This window comes from Macaca fascicularis, chromosome 10, assembly GCF_037993035.2.
Source record: "Macaca fascicularis isolate 582-1 chromosome 10, T2T-MFA8v1.1".
Classification (NCBI taxonomy): Eukaryota; Metazoa; Chordata; class Mammalia; order Primates; family Cercopithecidae; genus Macaca; species Macaca fascicularis.
In genome coordinates this window covers 102,134,442-102,161,942 of record NC_088384.1, presented here as the reverse complement: position 1 = coordinate 102,161,942, position 27,501 = coordinate 102,134,442, and the positions used below count along the sequence as shown (strand labels likewise).

Sequence of the window (27,501 nt, the reverse complement as noted above, 5' to 3'; positions counted from 1 at the left end):
CTCGTTCGCCTCAAGTAAGAAGGGTACACATCCTGAACATCCAGAACAATCCATCTGCCCTGCAATGTTCCCTCAGAACACTCAGCACAACTTGTTCTCTATGCAGGATGATGTTTTTCTCCTTTCCCCTTGCTTTCCCTAAATTTGGGCACACACCAGACGTAAGAACCAGAGAGGGCAGATAGTTTCTTGGCCCAATAATGCAGGGAAAACATCCTCAAAATTCTGATTGCCTTATAAATGCCAGGCCCTGAAGAAAGACCCATTAGAAGGCAACTTCTTCCCAGTGAATTAGTGGGGGAAAAGAAAAAAACACTTTGGGAATCAGGATCAAGAGATACACTTCTGGCCAGGCGCGATGGCTCAAGCTTGTAATCCCAGCACTTTGGGAGGCCGAGACGGGTGGATCACGAGGTCAGGAGATCGAGACCATCCTGGCTAACACGGTGAAACCCCGTCTCTACTAAGAAATACAAAAAACTAGCCGGGCGAGGTGGCGGGCGCCTGTAGTCCCAGCTACTGGGGAGGCTGAGGCCGGAGAATGGCGTGAACCCGGGAGGCGGAGCTTGCAGTGAGCTGAGATCCGGCCACTGCACTCCAGCCTGGGCGACAGAGCAAGACTCCGTCTCAAAAAAAAAAAAAAAAAAAGAGATACACTTCTGTATCTTTTCATGCAGCCATAGCCCAGTGAGTAATCGAGCCTTTCCCACTCAAGATAAATATGAAACAGGTGCTTTATTACAGACCAAAAAATCCATGGTCCCATCTCATAAACAAATCAGCATTTTTGTTTGTACATTTGCATGTGCCACCTTTTAATCCTTGCCTATATGGACATTCAGATTTTTCTTTCCAAGGGATAGCATAAATAGATTACCTATTTTACATTTTCCTATAACACTAGACCATGTATATTATTTCCACCTTTGTAAACTCCTATTTTTATTTTTTCTTTCCTTTTCCTATTTTTTTTTATTGGAGACAGGGTCTCACCCTGTCACCTAGGCTGCAGTACTTTAGCACTAGCATAACTCACTGCAGCCTAAAACCTCTGGACTCAAGTAATCCTCCTGCCTTGGCATCTATTTTATTTTCTTTATCTATCTTTACACCTCTCTCCCCATAATAGCCTGATAGGTATCTGTCTACACATTTAAGAATATATTTGTTCATTTAATAAGAAAAGGAATCTCTATCTTTTTTTGCAATCATTTTTGTCACTTAATAATATATCATGAAAATAATTCCAGGTTAGTAGATACAGATCATACACATTCTTTCTTTAAAATAACTGTGTGAGATTCCATGGTGTGGACTTGTCACAACCAATTTAACCATTTTCCTGTTGATGTACATTCAGGTTGCATCCAGGTTCTCTCTACTGCAAAGCAGGCTGCAACAGCATTTTCACACATATGGTTAAGCACCTGTGCTTTTATGTCTATACAATAGATTTCTAGAAGGAATTTGTGGGTATTTATATTGTAAATGCTAACAGATATTTTAAAGATACTTTCCAAAAACCTTGGGAAATTCATATGCTTGAAGGCACCTTTAGTCTGCCTTCTCCCCAGTACTAAATGTTATCATTCATTTTAATATTTGACCATTTGATGGTGAAGAGAGATATCTCTTTGCTGCAATTTATTTGCATTTCCTCAATTATTAGGGAAATTGAGGATCCTATCAAATGTTTACCAACCATTTGGATCTCCTCCTCTGTGAACTAACTGTATATATCCTTTGTCCATTTTCTATTAAATTGTCTGTTTCATATTAATTTTATTCAATCATGTAGTCACTCAACTAATATGCATTGAGCACTTACTAGGTCACTTGTTGGGGTTATAATACTGAACTAGACAAAATCCCAGCCTGAATATTAACCCTTTGCTCTGTCATCCATGTTGAAAATCAGCTCAGATGTCTAATTGTATCTCCAGGCTCTCCCCTACAGATATCCTCTGGTACAGCGGTCCCCAACCTTTTTGGCACCAGGGACCAGTTTTGTGGAAGACAATATTTCCATGGACGGAGGGGTTGGGAAGGATGGTTCCTGGTTTTGGATAAAACTGTTCCACCTCAGATCATCAGGCATTAGATTCTCATGAAAAGCACGCAACTTAGATCCCTCACCTGTGCGGTTCACAATAGAGTTCGCGGTTCCATGAAAATCTAATGCAATTGCTGATCTGACAGGAGGCAGAGCTCAGCCTGTAATGCTCACTAGCCGGGTGCTCACCTCCTGCTGGGCGCCCGGTTCCTAACAGGCCATGGACGGGTACCAGTCCACAGCCCGGGTGTTGGGGACCCCTGCTCCGGTAGATTGTAGTCATTATGCTTTCATGTTTTCTGATGTAAAAATACCTAATACCAGCGCCACTAGTCACAAATTGGTTAAAGCAGACAGAGGACTTAATCCAATCCCCATGTAGCACCTTGTTGGCACTCCACCCTCAGGTCTTCCATATTCACTGTTCCCACTCTTCCTGTTCCCTACCTCAAGCACCTATGACCTTCTGCCCCAGAGCCTTTTTTTGGCCACAAGAGCATTTTTAACCCTTCAGAGGGCAGACCAGAAGTGCTGGAGATAATGCAGCCTTCTACCAATGACAGATGAGGAGTTGGTGGATCAATGCGCAGGCTCCCTTGCCTCTAAGCTGGGATAACTAAAAGGTGTGTGTTCTACACTGTCCAGTCAAGGTGAAGCCACAGTTGCCTCCAGTGTAACCTGCTCATTTGCCCATCCTGTAATGGCTTCCTTCTCCTCTCTGTCTCAGTTACCCATTACCCGATCAGGGCTTCCCGGAGTCACCTCTCAAATAAAGTACTTGTTACTTGTACTCAAATCTTTGTCTCAGTTTCTGTTTCTGGGAGAATACAACAAAGGCACTTTGATCTACAAATGAGGAACTAGCAGCAGGAGGCAGCATTTCTCGATGAGTAAAAGTGTAACTTCTGAAGTCATAGGCCTGGCCCAAAATCTGATTCTGCTACTGACTGTGTGTCCTTGAGCATATTCTTAACTTCCAGTTTCTTCTTTACGAAATGAGCCTAAGAGCTCACATGGTTATTATAAGGACTAAGTTAACCATGTGATTTTTCTCACATAATGTCTAATAAAAAATGGTATTACTCTTTAATATTAGGAAACTGAGTTCTAGAGAATAGAAGTAGCTAGCCTAAGGTCACCCAGGAAACTGGGACCCTTATGCCCCATTTCAAAGACTCTACGCTCTGTCATCCTTTGGGCCAGGGATGTTACAGTCATGGGATTTCCCTTGTCCTAGGCTTTAAATACTCCTAAACATCTACGTGGATTGGAGTATTTATTTGTGCTATCCAGTAGAATTTTCTGTGATGATGTAAACATTGCATATTTATGCCATTCAATACAGTAGCTACCACTAGCTACATATGCCTGTTGAACATCTGGAATGTGGCTAGTACCACCATAAAAGTGGGGGTCTTATTGTATTGACTTTTATCAAATGTAAAGAGCCACATATAGCTAGTAGCTATTATGTTAGATAGCTCAGGTCTAGAAAAACAGGGTTGGGGCCAGGTACAGTGGCTCACACATGTAATTCCAGCACTTTGGGAAGCCAAGGAGGGAGGATCACTTGAGCCTAGGAGTTTGAGACCAGTAAGGACAACATAGTGAGATCCCATCTCTGTTAAAAGAAGTATTTTTAAAAAGTAAAAAATTGGCCGGACGTGGTGGCTCACGCCTGCAATCTCAGCACTTTGGGAGGCGGAGGCGGGCATATCACGAGGTCAGGAGATCGAGACCATCCTGGCTAACACGGTGAAACCCGGCCTCTACTAAAAATACAAAATATTAGCCGGGCGTGGTGGCAGGTGCCTGTAGTCCCAGCTACTCGGGAGGCTGAGGCAGGAGAATGGCGTGAACCCAGGAGGTGGAGGTTGCAGCGAGCCGAGATTGCGCCACTGCGCTCCAGCCTGGGCAACAGAGCGAGACTCAGTCTCAAAAAAAAAAAAAAAAAAGTGAAAAATTAGAGAAAGGGGATTGGGCAATGGTGGAAAGAATCTCTCTTAGTTCTTTTCTTCTCCCCAGTCTCTCCTACCTTCAGACTCCCCTCCCAGCCCGAGCTATTCATCCCCCTCATCATAGGCCTCCACCTTTCCCTCCTTTGTACGTGCTAAGTTCCATGGAAGGAAGCAGCAGGGACTGTGACAACCGCTGTATTTTCATACACCCAGCAAGGTGAAACAAACCCCTTTGTGATCCCTGTACTGAAAGACAAGACAAATACCTGCTATAAATAAAGCTGAATAAAGATCCTTTTCTAGATGGCTTCCATTGTTCCCTCTTCTCTTATAGTATTCACGCTGAGATAATTTCCGGCTTCTCAGATCCTCCACGGTTATAAAACATACCATTACCTCATTTTCATTTCATTAGATTTACAGGTCACGAGACTATTTTGATCCTTACCAAGTTCATCATTAATGGTTTCAAAATAATGATTCTTTCCATTTCAGCATGAGCCAACACAGAACTTCCTACCCATGCATTCTTTTATCTCTTGCTTCCTACTTTTAACTCCCTAGTCTAGACAATAGTGGCTAATTTAGTTTTCCAAATGCTGACGTGAATTTCATATCCATAAAGACGTTCCCCGCACAGTTCTGTCACCCCACAGCAAAAACAGTAAAAGTAATAATTTCTTTCCAAACTACCTAATCCTGATGGACGGCATAGAAAGGTATCGGATAAACCACCAGCTCTCCCAGGCTGTATTTCCATGATACCTGTAATTAACCCAGGTATCTGTAATAACAATGGAACACATGGGTTTAGTAGTCTCACAGAAATGGGTTTAAATCCTGACTATATCGCTTAACAGTGAGAAATAAAATGACTCTACCTCTTTGAGTCTCCGTTTCCTCATCTGTAAAATGAACATATGAGGTACTTACATTGCAGGGTAGTGGCAAAGACTCAAAGGATTTTTTTTTTTTTTTGAGACAGTCTTACTCTGTCACTCAGGCTGGAGTGCAGTGGCAGGATCTCAGCTGACTGCAACCTCCACCTCCTGGGTTCAATCAATTCTCCTGCCTCAGCCTCCTGAGTGGCTGGGATTACAGGCGCGCACCACCATGCTCGGCTGATTTTTGTATTTTTAGTAGAGAAGGGGTTTCACCATGTTGGTCAGGCTGATCTCGAACTTCTGACCTCGTGATCCACCCACCTCAGCCTCCCAAAGTGCTGGGATTACAGGCAAGAGACACCGCACCCGGCTGACTCAAAGGATTTATACGAGAAGCAGGACACTGAAATCATTAAGAGCGTAGACTTTGCCACTAACATACTACTCTGTGACCTTGGTAATATGCCGACTCTTCTGACCCTCAATTTTCTCATCTATAAAATGGGAATAAATAATAATACCTACTTCTAAGGGGGTTGGGAGGATTAAATGAAGATACATATAAAGTCCTCAGCACAATGGCTGACTCAAAGAAAGCACTCACCTCTTAATATGCCCTTGAAAGAGCTTTTCACCTAAGTTGTTGGCTACTTTCTTTAAAACAGGATTCTTAAGTTTTCTTTGTGTTGTAGACTCCTCTGGCCATCTGGAGAATCCTACAGATTCTTCTCAGAAAAATCTTTGTAAATGTAAAATATGATAGAGTTATAAAGAAGACCAGTTATATTGAAATATAGTCATCAAAATATTAAGACAAGTATGTGATATACATGTATGTGCCTCTTTAATAATGGATTAAATAACAAGCTCTAGTGGCAAGCCTAAAACCTCCATAATTTCAAAGTAATGATGTGTGCAAACAATAATTTGAGACATCTGCAGCAGCAACTCTGGTGTAATATCAAATAGAAATATCTGTGCCTTCTATTGGTGACAAGGTAGCAGGCCCTGCTAATACTACTGTAGTTTATTGCCTACATTCACGATCAAAAGAAATGCTTAATTTAAGTTAGAGGTCAACGAAAACAAAGGAGTAAATTTTTCCATCCAAGTTCATGAACCCCAGGTTAAAGTTCATAATATATTTAGCACCCATTTATCCTCAGCTGTGGGTCTAAAGTCATAGATTAGGAGACAATAGGAAACATCTCTTCACATCCCATTATCTGGCGTCTGTTTGGGCAAATGGTAGAAAGGAGAAATGCACCATTCTGTAAGAGCATGTAACAAGATGACAACTACCAGCCAAGCTTATTTAGCACTAAGTGGCAGGCGTTTTTCTAAGTGTTTGACCTACGTTAACTCACCAACATTCACAGCAATGCTTTGAGACGGCTACTGTTACCATCCTTGTTCTACAAAGGAAAAAAACTGAGGCACAGAGAGGTTAGGTACGTCCCCAAGGTCACACAGCTAGTAAATGGTAGAGCCAGGATTTAGAGCCAGGAAGTCTGAATCCATAGTCTGTGCTCCTAGCTACCATGCCATACTCCCTCTCTACTCTGAGTGCAGGGGAGTAAGATTTCAATTACATTTCTCTCTTCTTATTAAGGCACCAGCATTGAATTGGCTCCCCCGCCTTATGCAGTATGACCCTGTATTAATTATATCTGCAAAGACTCATTCTTCAGGAGGAGTAGGAGTTAAAGAGATGAAAGGGAGGAGGGAGCAGGGAGAGGTAGGAAAGGGGCTGGGAAAGTATTTTAAGCAGAGGAAATGGGAGGTACAAAGGCTTTGAGGTGGAAAGAACGTGGTGGATGTAGGACGTGAAAGAATACCGATGGGGTTGCAGGTTGGAAAGCAAGGGGCACAGTGGGGTAAGATAAGTCTGGAAGGCAGAAAGTATCTAGATCTTGCAGGGCCTTGAAGGCAGCTTTATTATTATTCTAAGAACAATGGGGAGGACAATTAAATTTGTTTTATAGAAATATCACTCTAGCTGTAGAAGAGAAAAAATTGAAGAGAAAGAAAAGTGGAAGCGGGGGCCCTGGTTTGGAGGCAGTCAAAGGGGTCCAAGCTAGGGATGATGATGGCTTGGACTACTGGTGGGCAGGGATACATAGAGAAGTGGACAGATTCGAGAAAGATTTGAGAGAAAGGCTCTGGTGCACTGAATGTGGGGGCAACAGATGACTCCACTGTGGCAGACTGCATTTCCCAGTGATGGCCACAACCACATCTCAGAGTGGGACTTTGATATTCTTCCCATTGAGAGATGGGGTTCTACGCTCCCTTCCCTTGAATCTGGCCAGGCTTTTGTGACTCTTGAAACTGTCATAGAAGGCAACACAGCTCCTGCCTGGTTCTCTTAACCACTCCTTCAGAGCCCTGAGCTTCATGTGAGCAGCACAACTGCCCTGAGGCCGCCATGAAGTGAGGAAGCCCTCTCTCCACAAGCCTGTGCAGAGAGACCACGTGGATAGGCCCTAAGACTACATGAAGAAAAATTGCCTAACCAAGCCCCTCTGAAAACCCTGATTTCCAGAAACTATGAATAAGGATAAAATGGTTACTTAACACCACTAAGTTTCGAATTTGGAAAACTTATCCTTCAAATTCTGTCTCTACAGACTTGGCCAGTTATCCACTTCTAACCCTCATAAGGGAGATTTAACATTCTCTATTTGGGTTATTTGTGAGGGACCCTGAAAATTGGTGACACGTGGAAAATAGCTTTTAGGTAGTTTATCTCTGCAGTTTTAATTTGTAAACCAGCCCAGTGATTTGCAAACCTCAGAGAGTTTTTTTAAAAAATAAATAAATAAATATTCTCAAGTTCTACCCTGGACTCAATGAATAAAAAACTTCAGGAAACAGTGAGCCACCAACTCAGCTGACCTGCCTGACTCTGACATTTTCCTTTACCTTTCTGTATGATTATTAGAGTCACATTCTATTTACATACCACAACACTTGTAGGCAAATTGGAAAATGGATCCTTTGAATTCCAGGTGAAGGAGGGCATTAATCAGATGAATCTGGTCATTTGAGTAGCACAAACAAGATTCGCTTACCTACATTAAAGATAATTATCTTTAAATATTTTCACAAGTATACTTTACATGGCTTCTGGAAACAGAATATCTAAATACATTCCATCTAGAGTAACATAATTGAAACAGTACAGAATGCCTCAAAAAGAGACAGCTATATAAACAATTGGTATCCCTGAACTTGATCCTCCTGTAGAAAATAATGTATATGGTAAATAAGAAACACAAAAATGGTTGAGCAGTATTATTTGAAGAAAGAGATAATCTAATTACACTTACTTAGGGCATCATGCATCAAAACTGATTTTAGGCTGGGCTCGGTGGCTCACGCTTGTAATCCTAACACTTTGGGAGGCCAAGCCGGGCAGATTGCCTGAGCTCAGGAGTTCGAGACCACCCTGGGCACGGCAAAACTCCATCTTTACTAAAACAGAAAAAAAAATTAGCTGGGTGTGGTGGTGTGTGCCTGTAGTCCCAGCTACTTGGGAGGCTGAGGCAGGAGAATTGCTTGAACCCGGGAGGCAGAGGTTGCAGTGAGCTGAGATCGTGCCACTGCACTCCAGCCTGGGCAACAGCGAGACTCTGTTTCAAAAAAACAAAACAAAACAAATCACCAAAAAAAAAAAAAACCTGATTTTAATTGGATTAAAGTTTTAATTATTAAAAGGGAGAAAGAATCTAATTACACCTACCCATGACATCATGCATCAAAACTGACTTTAATTGGGTTAAAGATTTAATTATCAAAAGGGAAAAAAGAAAGTCATGGTAAAATTAGGAAAGGAAAACATGTATTTATTTAGTCTTCTGGAGAGAAGAAAGTCCAAAGTCAAAAATGGATCAGGACTGGGGGGCCTGGGGGAGAATCTGTTTTCTTGCCTTTTCCAGCTTCTAGGAGCCACCTGCTTTCCTTGGCTCGTGGCCCCATCTTCTGTCTTCAAAGCCAGCAGTGTAGCATCTTTCTCTTCTCTGGCCCATGCCTCCTTCCTTCCCTCCCTCCTCTTCTTCTGTCATCACATGTTCTCTGATTCTGAGCCTCCTACTTCCATCTTATAAGAACTCTTGTGATTACATTGAGTGCACCTAAGTAATCTAGGACTATCTCCCCATCTCAAGATCAATGACATCTGCAAAGTTCTTGTTGCCGTGTAAGGTGACATATTCACAGGTTCCAGAGATCAGGGCGTGGACTTCTTCAGGGAGTCATTATTCTGACTACCACAGTTGTACAGAGCTATACTGACATGGTAGGTGTCACCAAGGCTGGGCTTCAAGCCAGGTAACCCTGCCAAAGAAGCTCTCTACTGGCTGGGAGGGACTTTAGGGTAGTCTTTCAACAACTCTCTGAACCACCTCTATCAGCATACAACAGAGCTTGTCAAGTATGTGAAGTTCCATTCTGATTCACTGTGTTTTACAGAATCTTGCTTTGAGAAGGTATTAGTTCTACTGGGCTCACCAGAAATTTGTGATATGGTCTCAACAAAGTCCCCTCCACCCCCACTCCAATGTCCTAGGCGACCAGAATTCAATGATCACTCAATGATCAGTGAAATTTATTCCCTCTGTCAACAGAGTAGCCCATGAAAACCCAAGGGCTTCTGCTTTCTAGGAATGGTCTAACAAATAGCACAAGCAAATCTATAGGAAGACACAAAGTGTGATGTCATCAAGTGAACCTAAAGAAGGTGAGATCTATGAGCTAATGAGCCCACACGATGAGCCAGGCATGATTCTAAGAGTGATATGTGCTACCTCATTTAACTTAGCTTACTTCATCCTGACCTTCTGACTATTCTTACATGCCTTTTACAGATGAAGGAAGTGAGATGCAGGAAGGTTAAAGCCAAAGCTCTCCCAGCTAGGAAGTGGTGGAGAAAGAAGTGAACATAGACCATCCAGATTCCACCATTTATGTTCTGATCCACCAAGACTTCATAAATGGTAAATTCCCTCAATAAACTTGGGCCAAGGAAGCTGGAGGGTGGGATATCTGTTTGCATGGCACACTAGATAAATTCCCTGGGGCAGCACAGGCAGGTCCCAGAAGGTCGTGGAGCCTGTAAAGTGATGCAGAAACCTCTTCTCCCCCACTCTCGGTGCCTGTCTCCTAGCCTCTTTCAGACGGCCCTATTAACCAAGGACTTCCACCAAGACCTGCAAGGACAAATGTGGAATGTCTTGGCTTTTTTCTTTTTGACAGAGTTTCACTCTTGTCGCCCAGGCTGGAGTGCAACGGCGCTATCTCAGGTCACAGCAACCTCTGCCTCCAGGGTTCACGCGATTCTCCTGCCTCAGCTTCCCGAGTAGCTGGGATTACAGGTACATGCCAACACGCCTGGCTAATTTTTCTATTTCTAGTAGAGACAGGGTTTCACCATGTTGGCTAGGCTGGCCTTGAACTCCTGACCTCAGGTGATCCACCCGCCTCGGCCTCTCAAAGTGCTAGGATTACAGGCATGAGCCACCGCGCCCGGCCATGTCTTGGCTCTTACTAGGTCGTGTAAGCCCTCTGAGAATTATATATAAGAGATTTTAATCCCTTTGCCTGGAAAAAAAAAATGCATCTATGCACATAATGCTTCAGGGGGTTCTAGTCAAAAGGGTTTAGAACAAACACTGGCTGAGAAGGACACAACATCACTTCTGCACACTCCTGCCAAAGATGTATAACCTGAATCTAACAATGAATAAACATCAGACAAGCCCCAAAGAGGAACATTCTATAAAATAAATGGCCTGTACTCTTCAAAAATGTCAAGGTCATGAAAGACAAAAAAGACTGAAGAACTGTTGTAGATTAAAGGAGACTCAAGAGACTTGAAAACTAAAGGCAACATGTATCCTAGATTGGATCCTGGACTAGGAAAAAAACACTGTTTTTTTTGCTCTGAAGAACATTACGGGGACCATTTGTGAAATGCATATGAAGTCTGTAGATTAGGCAAGAGTCAGAGAGAGGGGAACAGAAAGAGATGGGTAGAAGGGGAGTTATAGAACAAACTGAAATGTTCATTTGGGGAATCTGTGTGAAGGACATTCAAAAATTCTTTTTTAATTTATTTTATTTTTAGACAGAGTCTCACTCTATTGCCCAGGCTGGAGTGCAATGGTGCAATTTTGGCTCAGTGCAACCTCCGCCTCCCAGCTTCAAGCAATTCTCCTGCCTCAGCCTCACGAGTAGCTGGGATTACAGGCGCACAGCACCACGCCTAGCTAGTCCTTGTATTTTTTTGTTTTTTTTTTTTAGTAGAGACGGGGTTTCACTATGTTGGCCAGGCTGGTCTCAAACTCCTGACCTTCTGATCCACCCACCTCGGTTTCCCAAAGTGCTGGGATTACAGGCGTGAGCCACTGCACCCGGCCTCCCCTCTCCCTCCCCCTCCCCTCCCCCTCTCCCTCCCCTCCCCCTCCCCCTCCCCCTCCCTCTCCCCCTCCCCTCCCCTTCCCCTCCCCCTCCTTTTCTATCTCGACAGGGTCTCACTCTGTCACCCCTGCTGGAGTACAGTGTGCAATCATGGCTCAGCCCAGCCTCAATCTCCTGGACTCAAGCAATTCTTCTGCCTCAGCCTCCCGAGTAGCCGGGACTACAGGTGCGCACCAGACCTGGGTAATTTTTTTTTCTTTTTTATCTCAAGTCCCCAAGAGGGCTTTATTTTTTCTTTCAACATTCTGTTCTGCAGCTTCCTTGGCTCTTTTTGCCCATATGCCGAAAATCCGGGCATTGGCACGGGCCATGCGGAGACTAGCCAAGGCTTTGACATTCTTCTCCTCCTCAGTGACGACTCGAGCTTTCTCCTTGTAGACATTCTGGGTGGGCATGACCGATCCTGTCAGTTGAGCGGCCAGTTTCAGTTCTTCAGCAGAACTGTCTCCCTTCTTGGGGGGACGAGGGCTTCCTGAGGAAGAAAATGAGTTTGGAGAGGTACTCCTTCAGCCGCTGTACATTGGCCTGCAGGGACAGCAATGGACTTGTTCCACCTCCTCGGATCCACAAAAATGCCAATGATCCGGGCCACCTTCTTGTGAATGCCGGCCACCCTGAGCTCCTTCAGGCTGAAGCCCCGGCCTACGCTTGCCTCCGTGTGGTACCGACTCACCATGGGCTGGCTGGGCCCGGATGCCATGCGGCGCGCCTTGGCTTGCAGGGCCCTGACTCTGCGGATCTTCGGCGCCTGCTGGCTGAACCACGTGGCCATGCGCCGCTGCCAGTCCTTGCAAAAGTGGGGCTTCAAGATCATGCCATTCCGGCTGGGCGCCATGGGTGCCTACCGCCCTCCTGTGCAGGAAAACAGCCAAGCGGAAGCAACACCTGGGTAATTTTGTTTGTTTGTTTTGTAGAGACGGGGGTCTCACTTTGTTGTCCAGTCTGATCTCAAACTCCTGGTCTCAAGTGATCCACCCACTTCGGCCTCCCAAAGTGCTGAAAATACAGGCGTGAGCCACTATGCTGGGCCGATAATTCTTTATCCTATTTTTTGAAACTTTTCTGTAAATCTGAAATTATTTGAAATAATTTAAATCTTTTTAAAAATCATAAAGTCTAGAGCCAGGTGCTTCATTACGGGTGCTTCATTATGGAGTAAATAAAAACTGCACCAAACCTGCATCCTTTCTGAGCTCTGCACACCCTCTCTACCTACAGAAAAAGGTTGACAAGAGTTCTCGTGAAACAAACCGGAGAACAGGATGGCAAAAAGTCCTGAAACTGTGCAGTGCAACCCAGGGACCAAAAGCTCAAGTCACTCATCTCCAGTGGTCTGTGACCCTGAGCATGTCATTTAAGTTCTCAGTGCCTCAGTTGATTCATCTACCAAATTGACATCATGGTAGTATTTACCAAGGAGACTATCTATATGACACTGGGAAAGGCGTTCTTAAACAAGACACTACATAGGAACCATAAAGAGGAACGTTGAAACATTTTAATTAAAATTTAAGACTTTTGAATGACAAGACACTATTAACAAAGTAAAATGACAAACCACAGAGAGAAGACTCAATCCGGACACAAGATCAGTATCCAGAATACGTAAAGAACTCTTATGAACGAATTTTTTAAAACCATAGGTAAACCTAATGGAAAAATGGGCCAGAAATGTGAACAGGCAATTCACAAAGAAAGAAACCTGGATAGCTGTAGGATAAGGTGCTGAATATCGCTCAATTCAAGAAAATTAAAATGAAATCCACAAATATATCATTCACAGCCATCATCGTAGTCAAAAATAAATAAATGAATAAAGTCTGAAAATATCAAAAGTTGGCAAGGAAATTTACAAATGGTACTTACACACTGCTGGCAGGAATATACTTCTTTAAATAATACTTCTTTGGCGAGTAATCTTGCTAAATCTTGTAAAGTTTAAAATGTGATCTACTACAAAGATAGCAATTCCACTCCTAAATGAGTATCCTGGAAAGCTCTGAAATGGGTACCCAAGGAGATATGCACTAGCAGGTTCAACGCAGCACCATTTGTAAAAAGAAGCAGGCAGGGCGTGGTGGCTCACACCTGTAACCCTAGCACTTTGGGAGGCCAAGGCAGGTGGCTCACTTGAGGTCAGGAGTTCGAGACCAGCCTGGCCAACATGGTGAAACCCCCATCTCCATTAAAAATAGAAAAATTAGCTTGGCGTGGTGGCAGGCGCCTGTAATCCCAGCTACTCAAGAGGCTGAGGCGGGAGAATCACTTAAATCCAGGAGGCACAGATTGCAGTGACCTGAGATCGCGCCACTGTATTCCAGCCTGGGCAACAGAGCGAAACTCCGTCTCAAAAACAACAACAATAACAAAAATCAAAACAAAACAAAAACCTAACTTCCTTAGTACAGATACATAAACTGTGGCTGATTCATACAACACAATACTAGACAACAAATAAAATAAATACAGTAGAGCAGTAGTTCTCAAACTTCAGGGTATATCGAAATCATCAGAAGGGCTTGGTAAAGGACATATGACTGGGTCCTACCCCTAGAGTTTCTGATTCATTCAGTGGAAATTTGCATTTCTAACAAATTATCAGATGTTGCTGATGCTCCTGGTCCAGGGACTACGCTTTAAGAACCAGTAAACTAGTTACATGTTTCAACACACTTAAATCTTAAAAACCTAGTACAGTTTTTTTAAAAAGTCATAAGAGGATATATAAACTGTGCCTAAACACTATTAAACAACACTATACAGTTTATGGATATATCTTTTTATGATAAAAGTACAAAATATAGGCTGGGCACTCTATAACTGGGCTCATGCCTGTAATTCCAGTGCTTTGGGAAGTCAAGGTGAGAGGATCCCTTGTGGCCAGGAGTTTGAGGCCAGCCTGGGTAACATAGCAAGACCCTGTCTCTACAAAAAAACAATTTTTAAAATTAGCCAGACATGGTGGTGTGTACCTGTAGTCCTAGCTACTTGGGCGGCTAGGGAGGCTGCCGCAGTAAGCAAGAGCACCACTGAACTCCCGCCTGAGCAACAGAGTGAGACTCTGTCTGTTAAAAATAAAATTAAATTAAAAGTACAAAATATACATGGGAATGTATTTCAGGGGAGTGATTACCTGGAGGGAGATGAGGGTGATAGAAGGGTCTTAGCTGTTTTTTGTTTGTTTGTTTGAGACAGAGTTTTTCTGTTGTTGCCCAGGCTGGAGTGCAATGGTGCAATCTCGGCTCACTGCAACCTCCACCTCCCAGGTTCAAGCAATTCTCCTACCTCAGCCTCCTGAGTAGCTGGGATTACAGGCAGACGCCACCATGCCAGGCTAAGTTTTGTATTTTTAGTAGAGACAGGGTTTCACCATTTTGGCCAGGCTGGTCTCGAACTCCTGATCTCAGGTGATCCACCTGCCTTGGCCTCCCAAAGTGCTGGGATTACAGGTGTGGGCCACTGCGTCCCGCCAGCTTTTATATTACTTCATTTCTAAAGCACGTTAGCAAAAGCGTTTACATTTGTTTAATCACAGTGGTGAGTAGAAAGGTATGTATGTGATGTATGTTTGAAATGTTAAGGAATGTTTAAAGTTTAAATCATTTAACATTCATCACACAGGGTTTCTGTGTAAATGAGGTAATGTGAAAGTTCTGGGTAAAGATGGCAAGATGAAGTTGGGTCACAGAATCTCTGTCCCTGTATATGTAACCAGAAAAATAATAATTAAAAACTTAAATTAAGAGATACCAGACCAGGTACAGTGGCTCACAACTGTAATCCCAACATGTTGGGAGGCCAAGGAAGCAGGCTTACTTGAGCCCAGGAGTGTGAGACCAGCCTAGGCAACATGATGAAACCACATCTCTACAAAAAAATACAAAAATTAGCCAGGCCTAGTGGTGTGTGCCTGTGGTCCCAGCTGCTCAGGAGGCTGAGATGGGAGAATCACCTGCGCTCAGGAGGTTGAGGCTGCAGTGAGCCCTGATCATGTCATTGCACTCCAGCCTGGGTGACAGAGGGAGACCCTGTCTCAAAAATTAAAAAAAAAGAAAAGAAACAAGCACCTCAACCTCTACGTGTTTTTCAGTCTTTTTCTTTACCTGAGTCTGTTAGAAACTAAGATCGCTTCTGGCCGGGCGCGGTGGCTCAAGCCTGTAATCCCAGCACTTTGGGAGGCCGAGACAGGCGGATCACGAGGTCAGGAGATCGAGACCATCCTGGCTAACACGGTGAAACCCCGTCTCTACTAAAAAAATACAAAAAAAAAAAACAAAAAACTAGCCGGGCACGGTGGCGGGCGCCTGTAGTCCCAACTACTCGGGAGGCTGAGGCAGGAGAATGGCGTGAACCCGGGAGGCAGAGCTTGCAGTGAGCTGAGATCCGGCCACTGCACTCCAGCCTGGGCGACAGAGCGAGACTCCGTTTCAAAAAAAAAAAAAAAAAAGAAACTAAGATCGCTTCTAATGAAGAAACGTCTATTTAAAATTCAATGATTCTTTCAGTGTACAGTTGCCAGATAAAAATACAGGACATCCAGTTAAATTTTAATTTTAGAAAATCAATCAATAATTTTTTAGTATAAATATGTCCAAAATATTGCATGGGGCATACTTTTTTAAAAATGTAATTTTTGTTTATTTATTTATTTTGAGACAGGTTCTCACTCTGTCACTCAGGCTGCAGTGCAGTTGCGCGATCATGGCTCACTGCAGCCCCAACCTCCCAGGCTCAAACAATCCTCCCACCTCAGCCTTCTGAGTAGCTGGGACTACAGGTGCATGCCACCACATCCGGCTAGTTTTTTTATGTTTTGTAGAGCCAGGGGTCCCTCTGTGTTGCTCAGGCTGGCCTCAAACTCCTGGGCTTAACCAGTTCTCCTGCCTTGGCCTCCCAAAGTGCTGGAATTATATGAATAAGGCACCATATCCGGCCCAAAATGTTTAGTTTCTTTTACTTGTATTTATTAAATCTGACAACTCTACCTCAGTGTCACTCAGGGATCTTTATAAACATTAGCCATAGTGCACAGGATGTAAAGTGTTTTCCTTTCATACAAATGAAAGATGTAACAGGAAAATGTGGTTGTAATTGAAAAAATATAGGACTTTGAATGAAGACTTGGGTTCTGAGTTCTAGTTTCCACTTGACTTCTTAGTAAATGTATGGCTTTAGATAAGTCACTTAACCTAAACATCAGGTTCCTCACACTCTATAAGATGATTGGAGGCTGGGCACGGTGGGCTGACACCTGTAATCCCAGCACTTTGGGAGGCCGCGGTGGGCGGATTACAAGGTCAGGAGATGGAGACCATCCTAGCTAACATGGTGAAACCCCATCTCTACTAAAAATACAAAAAATTAGCCTGGTGTGGTGGTGGGCGCTTGTAGTCCCAGCTACTCAGGAGGCCGAGGCAGGAGAATGGCGTGAACCCGGCAGGCGGTGTGTGCAGTGAGCCGAGATCATGCCACTGCACTCCAGCCTGGGCGACAGAGCAAGACTCTGTCTCAAAAAAATAAAAAAATAAGATGTTTGGGCTTGTTTGTTTTTGAGCATCAACTATATTCCAGGAACTTCACATGCATGATTTCACTTAATCCTCACAATTACCTCATGAGGAAAGTGTTAGTATCACTATTCTCAAGACAGGTACCCGTGGCTTGGTTGAAGCTCTGTGAAAGCACGGACCATCACTTTCTTGTTAACTGCTGTGTCCTTTGTGTCTAGCATGGTAAACCTAGGAGGTACTCAATACATATCAAATGTACGAAAGAAGACCCAAACTCACATAGCTATATTAAGGGACAGAGCTATGATTTGAACCCAAATCATTTTGATTTCAAAATCTTCATCTTTTTTCTTCTAATGAAATTTTTATTGACGTATACTTTACATACAGTAAAATGCACAATTTTGGCCGGGCGCGGTGGCTCAAGCCTGTAATCCCAGCACTTTGGGAGGCCGAGACGGGCGGATCACAAGGTCAGGAGATCGAGACCAGCCTGGCTAAATACGGTGAAACCCCGTCTCTACTAAAAAATACAAAAAACTAGCCGGGTGAGGTGGCGGGCGCCTGTAGTCCCAGCTACTCCGGAGGCTGAGGCAGGAGAATGGCGTAGACCCAGGAGGCGGAGCTTGCAGTGAGCTGAGATGCGGCCACTGCACTCCAGCCTGGGCGACAGAGCGAGACTCCGTCTCAAAAAAAAAAAAAAAAAAAAAAAAAAAAAAAGCACAATTTTAAACACATGACTCTATAAACATTTACCTGTGTGTATATTTCACGTAACCACTATGGGATCAAGATATAGAACATTTCCATCTCCCTGAAATTTCCTTCAAGCTCCTCCCCAATCTATGCCCCCAGAGTTAACCTCTATTCTGACTTCTGTCACCAAAGCAGCCACTCTTTTTTTTTTTTTTTTTTTTTTTTTTTTTTTGAGACGGAATCTCGCTCTGTCGCCCAGGCTGGAGTGCAGTGACCGCATCTCGGCTCACTGCAAGCTCCGCCTCCCGGGTTTACGCCATTCTCCTGCCTCAGCCTCCCGAGTAGCTGGGACTACAGGCGCCCGCCACCTCGCCCGGCTAGTTTTTTGTATTTTTTTAATAGAGACGGGGTTTCACCGTGTTAGCCAGGATGATCTCGATCTCCTGACCTCGTGATCCGCCCGTCTCGGCCTCCCAAAGTGCTGGGATTACAGGCTTGAGCCACCGCGCCCGGCCGCAGCCACTCTTAAGTACAGGTTTCTCCTCTCTTGGGTCGTGTCAGATGATATGCAAAGTATTCCTGAAAGTGTTTTTGCAAACTCAGGCTGCATCTGAGTGCTGCTGGTGTTTAGAATAGGTCTTTATGCCAGCCTGTTCATCACCAATACAAAAGTGAGATTTGGCGGGGTAGCTCACGCCTGTAATCCTACCACTTTGGGAAACCGAGAGGGAGGATGACTTGAACCCAGGAGTTTGAGACCAGCCTGGGCAACATGATGAAACCCTGTACAAAAATTACCCAAAAAAGCCCGGCATGGTGGCACATGCCTGTAGTCCCAACTACTCAGGAGACAGAGGTGAGAGGATCACTTGAGCCTGGAAGGTCAAGGCTTGATTGCCTTGACAGAGTGAGACTCTATTAATTAATTAATTAATTTTTAAAAATCAAAAATAAAATTTTAAGAGGCTATATTATGCCTTGCATTTGTCGAAATGGCAGGGTTTTATTCAAGATTGCCTTCTGATCTTACTTTCTGATTCTCTGCAGTAATCTTGTCTTAAAAAAAAAAAAATACATGTTTTCTTTACCATAGGCCCTCTGGCTCTCCCTCCTGGGGTATTCCTGAGCCCATTGCCTAGATATTTTTTAATCATCACTTAATTACCCTAAACGTGTCTGGCTTCATCCTATAAAGCAGTCTGAAATACTAAGAAAAATACCAGATTAAAATAAAACCAAATTGATATCTCAAAAAAAAAATTTCTCCACTATTGAATATGGTATTGAATTTACTCTTCCTTTCTTAATTTTTTTTTTCTTCATTCAACAGGTATTTGCTAAGCACCAAATGCTGCCCCCTCCAGTTTGCTGTTTGAGTGGAATTGCTAATTGCCCTCTCCTGGCTGTCCTGTAAATCACAAGGCCAAGTTTTCATATGTTCTAGGAAACACACAATCTTTCTTTAGTACTGGCCACACATTAAACTATACCTTTCTTCCCTTACAGTAAGGGGTAACCCACTGTACACCAAATTTTAAGAGCCAGTGAGCTCAAAGATCCATCTGACAGAAATCAGACGGCCTCCATCGTAGCAGACTTTCATTTTACCCACTGGTCAAACTTTGGTGCCCACCTCTGAAGGGTTAGAGGCTTATACACCAATCAGGTACCCCTTGACTTGGAAGGGAACTTCTCATCCCAGAAGACAATATCACTTGTGGTTAAAATAGCATGTTTGGGCATCAGGCCGCACAGGTTTGAGTCTGGCCATGCCACATACTGTCTGTGGGACCATAAGCAAATTAACTGGCCTCAATTGCCACATCTGTAAAATAGGAATATAGTATGTATATTATAGGGTTATTGTGAGGATTAAATGAGATGATATTTGTAAAGGATTCAGCACATGGTAGGCACACAATAGATGTTACCTATTATGTAAAGCAAACATCTAAATGAGAAGTCACCAAGTCCTGAGCACCTGCCTCCATACAAGAATCTTTCTTCATAAAATTAACTTGCTCTTCTATCAAAAATACTCATCAAACATTATATATTATCATTTGTTTATTGCTTGTATTCCCTGATAGGCCATGAGCTCCCTAAGCACAAGGATTTTATCTACCTTACCCTCTACTCTCCACAAAACCAAGTGTATAGAAAACACTCTTTAAACGCTTACTACACAAGTCACTGAATACATCTTTTGGCTAAAGTCCACTACCCACTTGAGGTACTGCCAATCATCTCTAAACCAACATTTTTCCCTAAGCTTGGTTATCTTAATCATCTAATTAATATGATTCTTCTTAAATTTTCATAGTATTAGGATCTATATTGGAGGGGAAGGAATAAGAATGAACATTTGTTGGGTATCCATTATTTGACAGACTTTATGCCTTTATTTCTAATTTCATACAGTCTTATAAAGTGGGAATTGGAATAACCCACTTTGCCTGTGAGTAAAGTTCTAGTTACACCCACTGAGAATCCCTATTTCTTTCCTTCACAGCGTTTATCTCAGTTTGCAATCACACACTCAAGTGTGATTATTTGCCTAATGCTATCTTTCACTAGACTGTAATCTCCAAGGTAGCAGAGAAGGGTCTGCATTTGCTCAGAATAGTGCCTAACAAGCAGGCATATAATAAGTATAGGGCTACCTAGTAGGTATGTAATAAACATTCAGTGAATAAATGAGTGGAGTGAACATGGGGGTAGATGTCAAAGAAATCTGGCTTCTTGTAGTGTTTAAATTCCCCAGGCACCATTTTTTCTTAGCAGGCAATAGTCACAAGGAGAAAAACTAGACCCCATGGAGTTTGAGGCGTTTCCAACACTAATAAAAGAGTACCTGATTCATATAGCTACGGCTGTGATTAATAGAGTGCATTTACTATTGTGTGAGCAAATCCCATTCCCTGTGATGAAATGAACAATACAACATTTTACAGGCTTCACGGTCAACAGTTACATTCTGGGAAATTTTTGACGTTTGAACGAATATTCCAAGAACAAATAACTCAAGAAGAACCTGTGACTATATCTCCAGAAACCTTTTGCCGCTTGTCAGTGAAACTAGTAAGAGTACAGAGCCTATTTAAATACAAATTTAAATACAACATTTTCTCTACCTTTCTGCTCTCTTTGTTCCTTGTGATCCGGAGGTTACAGGACTATATATATATATATATATATTCTCCAATACACGGGTGTACAGGGATTTGGGGTTTTTGTTTTCAGTTTTATGCAAGACTAAATCAAGGTATTTGGGGATTTGAATGTTCTGTTCCCACAGTTAGGGAGGAAGGAATGTGCTCCGAAAACAGAAGGAAAGTACTCTGGGGCGGGGGCTGGGGGGACCACCATGGGGCCCATCCTCAGCCTAGGACGCTGTTGCTAGGCAACTCCTTGCGTTCTCAACTCCCGCCCGAGAGCCACTTCCCGGCCCTCATTGCCAAGGAGATCGACGCCCCAACTCAGCCCTGCCGTAAACACGTGCGGTCTTGCGACAGTGCCGCGCCTGCCGCTACGTGCGCGTCCTCTGCCCCCATCTCCACTCTCCGCCCGGCCGCCATTGCCTCGTGCCCGCGCCGGTCGGTTGGTGGCGCCTTTGTCCTACGGCGGGCAGGTGGGCCGACGCGGAGGCGGCAGCGGCGGGCCTGAGGCGAAGGAGCGGCCGGGAGCCCGCCGCGCTGGTAGCGGTGAGTGCCGGGAAGCGGTGGCCGTCAGCCGAGACGTGGGTCTGACGGACAGGCGGTTGGGCGGGGGGCCTGGCCGGACGGGGAGGCTGAGGCGGGAAGGCCCACTCGACGCGCGGCCACGGCCTCGGCTCCTCTCCGGGTGCGCGCGGTGCTGCGCATGCCCGGTGCGGGGCGCGGCCTTCTCCGGTTCCCGTCAGGCCCAGGCCCGGCCGGCCGAGGCGGCCTGTGGTTTTCTGTGGTGGACGCAGGTCGGCGGCGTCGCATCGCAGCCGCCTGTCTGTGCACGAACGGTCGGTCACTAGGAGTCCTCAAGGCTTCTCTGTCTGGTTGAGCCGCACGCCCCGCACCCCCTTGTCGAAACAGTGGAGTCGCTCGCCCGCGGGTCCTCAGCGAGTCAGTGGCGCAGTCGGGATTCGAACCGGCCGCAAGGCGGTCCGTGGCACCGGGCGTTCTCCAGGCGTGCAGCGCCGAGCGGTGTACGGAGCGCTGTCCCCCGTCACCGCCTCGCGGCTCCTGACCGCATTCTCGGGGTGTCTCCTTGTCGTGTGACACCTCACGCGTTTTGTAGGCGCGAACCTCGGGCCCAGAGAACGGGGAAAGGAACTGTGCCCGGGTTTACCACGTAGCTCAGCGCCAGAGTCCGATCCGGCCGGCTTTCCAGGCTCCCGGCGCGGGGCACTATCCGCTTCCCGCCAGCGGGCGAGGGGCTTTTCTTAGGACGGCGTTGCCCACGTTTCAGTCTCGCGTTGCACCTTTATGTCCGTGGACCATCTGTACCGCTATTCACCAAATGTTACATTTTTTTAAAAATTCAAACTGACACTTTTTTTCTCCTTAAATATATTTAAGGCGGCAACTTCAATCACAAACCGGGTACTGGAAAGCCAGTTATTTTTCTAATGTTTATAAAAAATAAATATCTGTCTGTTGAAATAAACAGTGCGTCCTTGTTCCTCCTGAAATTATTCTGCGTTCCACACTTTGGGAAACGCTGCCCGAGGAGTGTCTGATTAATTGTGGTTATTCTGCCTTGCACCCCGTGCACAAAATTTTTCCCTGAGGCAAAGCAGATTCTCTGAATGCCCTGTAACAGCTTTCTTATTGTAAACTATTCTCATTGTTGACTTAAAAGTGTTAGTCCCAGGGAACTGCAAGAACTGTCACTCAAGTGCACCCGGTGTGCCTCAGTTACAGCGTTGTGATGTCATAGCCCCCTGATGGATGGCTCATAAAAAGATGTTTCTACAAATGGTGGGGAAGTTTTTGTGAGTTTTGACAACTCTTAATTTAATGTTTTCTCTATGAGTCAGTCTGGGTGTGAAAACTAACTTGGTGTCGACTTTTTGCAACCAGTTAAGCCCATGCTTTGCATTGTGGATATTAAAAAATCACTTGACTATTTGTTAACATCTATTTCTTCCTTTACTGTAATTTCTTTGCCTTTCCTTGAGCTCATCTGTCACTCTTCAGATGGCCTTTGAAACCTCTGACACATCTTTTAACCTAAAACTTAGAAACACCGGTTTTCCTTGTAGAATATACAATATGTAACGAATCCATATTGCAGGGCTCATTAGAAGTTTTTCTAGATTCAGTTTGCTCAATGTTGCATACCTGTGAACACCACAAGTTTAAAGGAGGCATTGACAGATTAACTTATTTGTAAGTTAGTAGTGTGTTCATAAGATCTGTTTATGTGAATGTAAGAGCAGATTTAATTTAATTCATTGACAGGAAAGTCGGATCAGTCAGTTCAGGCTTATTCAAGTTTTCTTCCCCTCCCCTCGAAGGCTGCGTAAAAATACGTGTGTGTGTGTGTGTGTATATATGTATATGTGTGTATATGTGTGTGTATATGTGTGTGTGTGTGTATATATATGTATCTCCCCCTGTTAAAAACATGTTTCTTTGGGGTTACCTTGGTATGATCACAATGTAGAATTTACGTAAGGCTAAGGTCATTTTCTTCACATTTCTGAGAATTTGATTTAAGCCCGGCGTCCGTTTCAGAACTTCAGCAAATGGAAACTCATCTACCAGTGCTTGAGAGCTAAGAAAAAACAACTTGTTTGTTTTGTTTTTGTTTTTTTGAGATGGAGCTTTGCTCTTGTTGCCCAGGCTGGAGTGCAATGGCGCGATCTTGGCCCCCGGGTTCAAGCAATTCTCCTGCATCAGTCTCCTAAGTAGCTGGAATTACAGGCGTGCGCCACCACGCCCGTCTAATTTTGTATTTTTAGTAGAAACGGGGTTTCTCCATGTTGGTCAGGCTGGTGTCAAACTCACGACCTCGGGTGATCCGCCCGCCTCTGCCTCCGAAAGTGCTGGGATTACAGGTGTGAGCCACCGCGTCCAGCCAGAATAAACAACTTTTGGAAAGACTTTAGAAGTATGATGAAAAAATATTTAATGGTTTGAAACTTCATTTTAAATAATCGTTACAAGCAGTCCGTGTTTATGACCTGCAGATGGCAGTGCCTTTGTGTAATGTTCTACTTCTGTGAGGATTAATAAAATTTAGTTGTGCTTTTAAGAATGGAAAATCTTCACAGGAAATATATTAAACTTTTTCTTCCCTTCAGTTTACATTGTTCTTTTGGTTTTGACTTCCCACATGAAGAATGAAACGTCTATTCCTGAAGTCACTGTTACTCTTAGTAGTAATGATAATAACATTACAGCCAGTAGTGCATATGGTAAATACTCATTTGCTCCTGCCCGTCATCTTATGAGACTGATAAACTAGTCCGATTTTTTTTTTACATATAGGGAAATGATGACTCAAAGAGTTTAGATTTCTTGCCCCAGATCACATAATTAGTAGAACATATTCAAGACATCCTTGGAGATAATTGATTTCAGGGTCAAGCAAAATTGGGAAATGTTGAGATACAGTGGTGTCCTTACTCCAGAACTTCTCAGAGGCATTTATATGCTAAATATGTGCAATGTCAATATCCGAGAAAGTTATGATGCCTTTCTCCTGCTATCCTCCCATGTATGTTTTGAAGTAATAGTGTTCCTCAGAACTGACTACTCTTTCTACTACGCTGTATTTCCTCTCTGTACCTTGTGGTTTATTAATGATTACTGCATATCTTTGAGACAAGTGCTTTTAAAGCTCAATATCAGCTTTTTTTCTGCCAAAATAGTTGTCCTGTGAGCAGCACATATGTTTGGACCATTCTGCTTAAGCAGAGTTAAACTGTCAAAAAGTTAAAAGAGCAGTGACTAACAGAATTATCCTCTATGTTACTCTCATTAATGAGAGTCATTAATGACAGGATCAGGGTAAAGCCACTGTCTCAAGCAGCAGTACATTAGAGAAATATGAAGTATATCGATAGCTAAATATATAATACCAGCATGCGTGCTGCTTTTTAAATGGTGGTTTTGTTACCACTAGATATGAATATGGGGATGGTCATCTTCATTCTTTATCCTTTCACTTAAAAAAAGAGATAATAGGTCAACTGGACCAATTTTATGTTAAGGAAATAGTTCACCTCATAAGAATCAGAACTTTTCCAGACATCCTGTGTAGAGACCAGACAACTTTAGGCAAGGATCAGGGTAGCTTAAGTTGCATTAAAAAACAGAATGTCTTGTCTTACACCTTTAGCTCTGTAAGGTATCTTAAGGCTGGGTACAGTGGCTCACACCTGTAATCCCAACATTTGGGGAGGCTGAAGTGGGAAGGTCCCTTTTGATAGAAGTTTGAGACCAACCTGGGCAACATGGTGAGGACCCTGTCTCTACAAAAAAAAATTAGCCAGGGTGGTGGTGCATGCACCTGTTTCCTAGCTACTTGGGAGCCATTTATTGAAAGTAAAATCATGACTTTTTCAATTTTTTTCTCCTTTAGTGTCATACCAATGGTCTTTGAAGAACGTTACTAAAATGGGCAATATTTTGAATGTCTTACATTTAAATACTCCCTCACCATATTTGGGGATAATATACATAAAGTTTCGTTAATTTGGCTTCATTGAGACTCTGTGATAGTTCAGTTTATAGCCCCCAATAGACCCTCTTGCCACTAGATTCTTCCTTGTCCATAGCAAAGTGTTTTGCAATCTGGATCTAGTCTTAACTCTGGCTTCATGTCATTCCTCTCTCTTTTCTTCCTCCTATCCCCAAGTTCCCAACACCAAACTTCCTGTAGTTTTTCGAATTTAATATGTCCTTCACACTATTCCTTTACCTTTGTATGTTCCGGGATGACTTTTCTCTTTCTGGTAACCTCCCACTCATTCCTCAGGACCCAGTTTAAATGTTATTTTTAAGCCTTCCCTGCCTCCTCCCCCTCCCGTTCACCCCTACCCGCTTCATACACACATTCTTCCCAGTCTCCCCTCTGTTGCGTTCCTCTCACCTGCCACACACATACACAAAATTAGGACTCCATTATCTCTGCCATAATCCCACTTTATATTATATTGTAATTATCTGTATACTTGTGCCTCTCCTTTATTAAATAAACAGTGAACTCCAGGCCAGGCATGGTGGCTCACGCCTATAATCCCAACCCTTTGGGGGCTGAGGTGGGAGGATCACTTGAGCCCAGAAGTTCAAGACCAGGCTGGGCAACATAGGGAGACCGTATCTCCAAAAAAAAAAAAAAAATTAGCTGCGTGTGGTGGTGCATGCGTCTTGTCCCAGCTACTCGGGAGGCTGCGGCAGGAAGATCCCTTGAGTTCAGGAGTTTGAGAGCTGCAGTAGTTATGATTGAGCCACTGCACTCCACCCTGGACAACAGAGCTGAGACCCTGTCTTTTGTAAAAATGAACTTCTTTAACGCAAGGACTTTAGCCGTGTCATTTCCACATGTGTAAGGCCTGGGACATATGTGACACATAGTAGGCATTTGACATTATGAATCAGTGAAGCATTCAATGTATTAATTATAAGCTATCCTTTTCAAATTCATCACTTGTTCTCCACTTGTACAGTTTAGTTGAAAATTTGCTGGTTTTAAATAAACCTGTATTTTAAAATTTTTGCAGCTCAGACTCTTTTTGTAGTTTAGATTAGCTCAACCTTTGCAAATCCAAAACAGTTTTTTCTCGGCTGATTTTTCTCCTTGAGTCAACATAGCCAACACAGGCAGAATATCCATTTTGTCAGAAAGGGAATACAGATTCAGAGAAATCAAATGATTGGAGTGAATTTCCCAAAGTTAGGACCACAGCTCAGATTTGCTATCCCCAGCCAAATGCTCTTTCCTTAAAATAATAAGAAGGGTAGGAAATGTTGATAATTTTTGTCAGAAGAGTTATGGTGAATGTTAATAGCAAACCCCAGAAATATTGTAGTTTGAGGTAATAGAAACTGAAGTGGTCATTGAATAAGTAGGTTCTAACCTGTTGGGTGTCTCTGGGGCATTTAAGCAATGGAGTGTCTAACATAGACTGGACCTTTTCCAGGTTCCATCGGTATTTGATCAGGGAGTCCTAGCAAGAATATTCTAAATGGAAAGTATGTCTTTCCACTCCCTGTTGGAGGCAGCATAGCATAATGTTTAAGTACTTTGGTGTGAGAAAGACGTGGGTCTGAGTCTCAGCTCTGCCTCCTGATAATTGTGTGGCCCGTTGCTTAATTTCTCTAAACTTCAGATTTTCTCATTTGCAAAGTAGAAATTATAGTAGTACTTAACTCCAAGAGTTGTAAAAGGATTGAATGAAATAATACACATAATGTTCTTAGTACACAGGCTCAGGAACAAAGTAAGCATTCTGTAAGGTATAAACTATTGTTTCCCCTATTTCTGTTCCCAGGAATAAGATTCTAATACAGTTAAAGGTGTAATAATTATTTTAATTAGAGAATAAAGGAGATAATCAAATATGAGGGAAAGTATAGTATTCAAAGTGAACTTAAAGGGTTGATTTAGAAAGAGCAAGCATAGCATTCTGTTATCCCTGACTTGTTACAATAAAACTCATTACAATATCCCTGATGTTGCAGTATATCATCAAAGTTGTCTTCATAAATATAGTTTAGTGAGAAGTCCTGTCATTTCCCCTCCCCATTTGGGGGATTTAATGTGTGATATTCGCTGTCTTGTCAACAGTGTGGTTTTCCAAGTGGCATTGTCTTTATCAGCATGTAATTCCACTTTAGTAATTCCTGATTGTTAGTTGGTTTTCAACGAAGCCTTTTAGAGAGTTTCATGTCATTTGTAGTCAGTTGTTAAAACAGTATAGGCTTCTGGGTAAA

The 27,501-nt window shown here is 43.4% G+C and overlaps 1 protein-coding gene and 1 pseudogene across 4 annotated transcripts in view; one reads left to right on the top strand and one right to left on the bottom strand.

The window, feature by feature from the left end:
* Positions 1-11,535: 11,535 nt before the first annotated feature.
* On the bottom strand, positions 11,536-12,220 carry LOC102120086 (large ribosomal subunit protein eL13 pseudogene; annotated as a pseudogene).
* An 8,919-nt stretch (positions 12,221-21,139) lies between these two features.
* The window catches only part of NCOA5 (nuclear receptor coactivator 5), a 30,322-nt gene continuing 23,960 nt past the window's right edge, over positions 21,140-27,501 (top strand). For all 4 annotated transcript variants that reach the window (XM_005569223.4, XM_065523221.1, XM_005569222.4 and 1 more), the window contains exon 1: positions 21,140-21,285. The gene's annotated coding sequence lies outside the window, so the exon portion shown is untranslated. The remainder of the gene's footprint in view (positions 21,286-27,501) is intronic.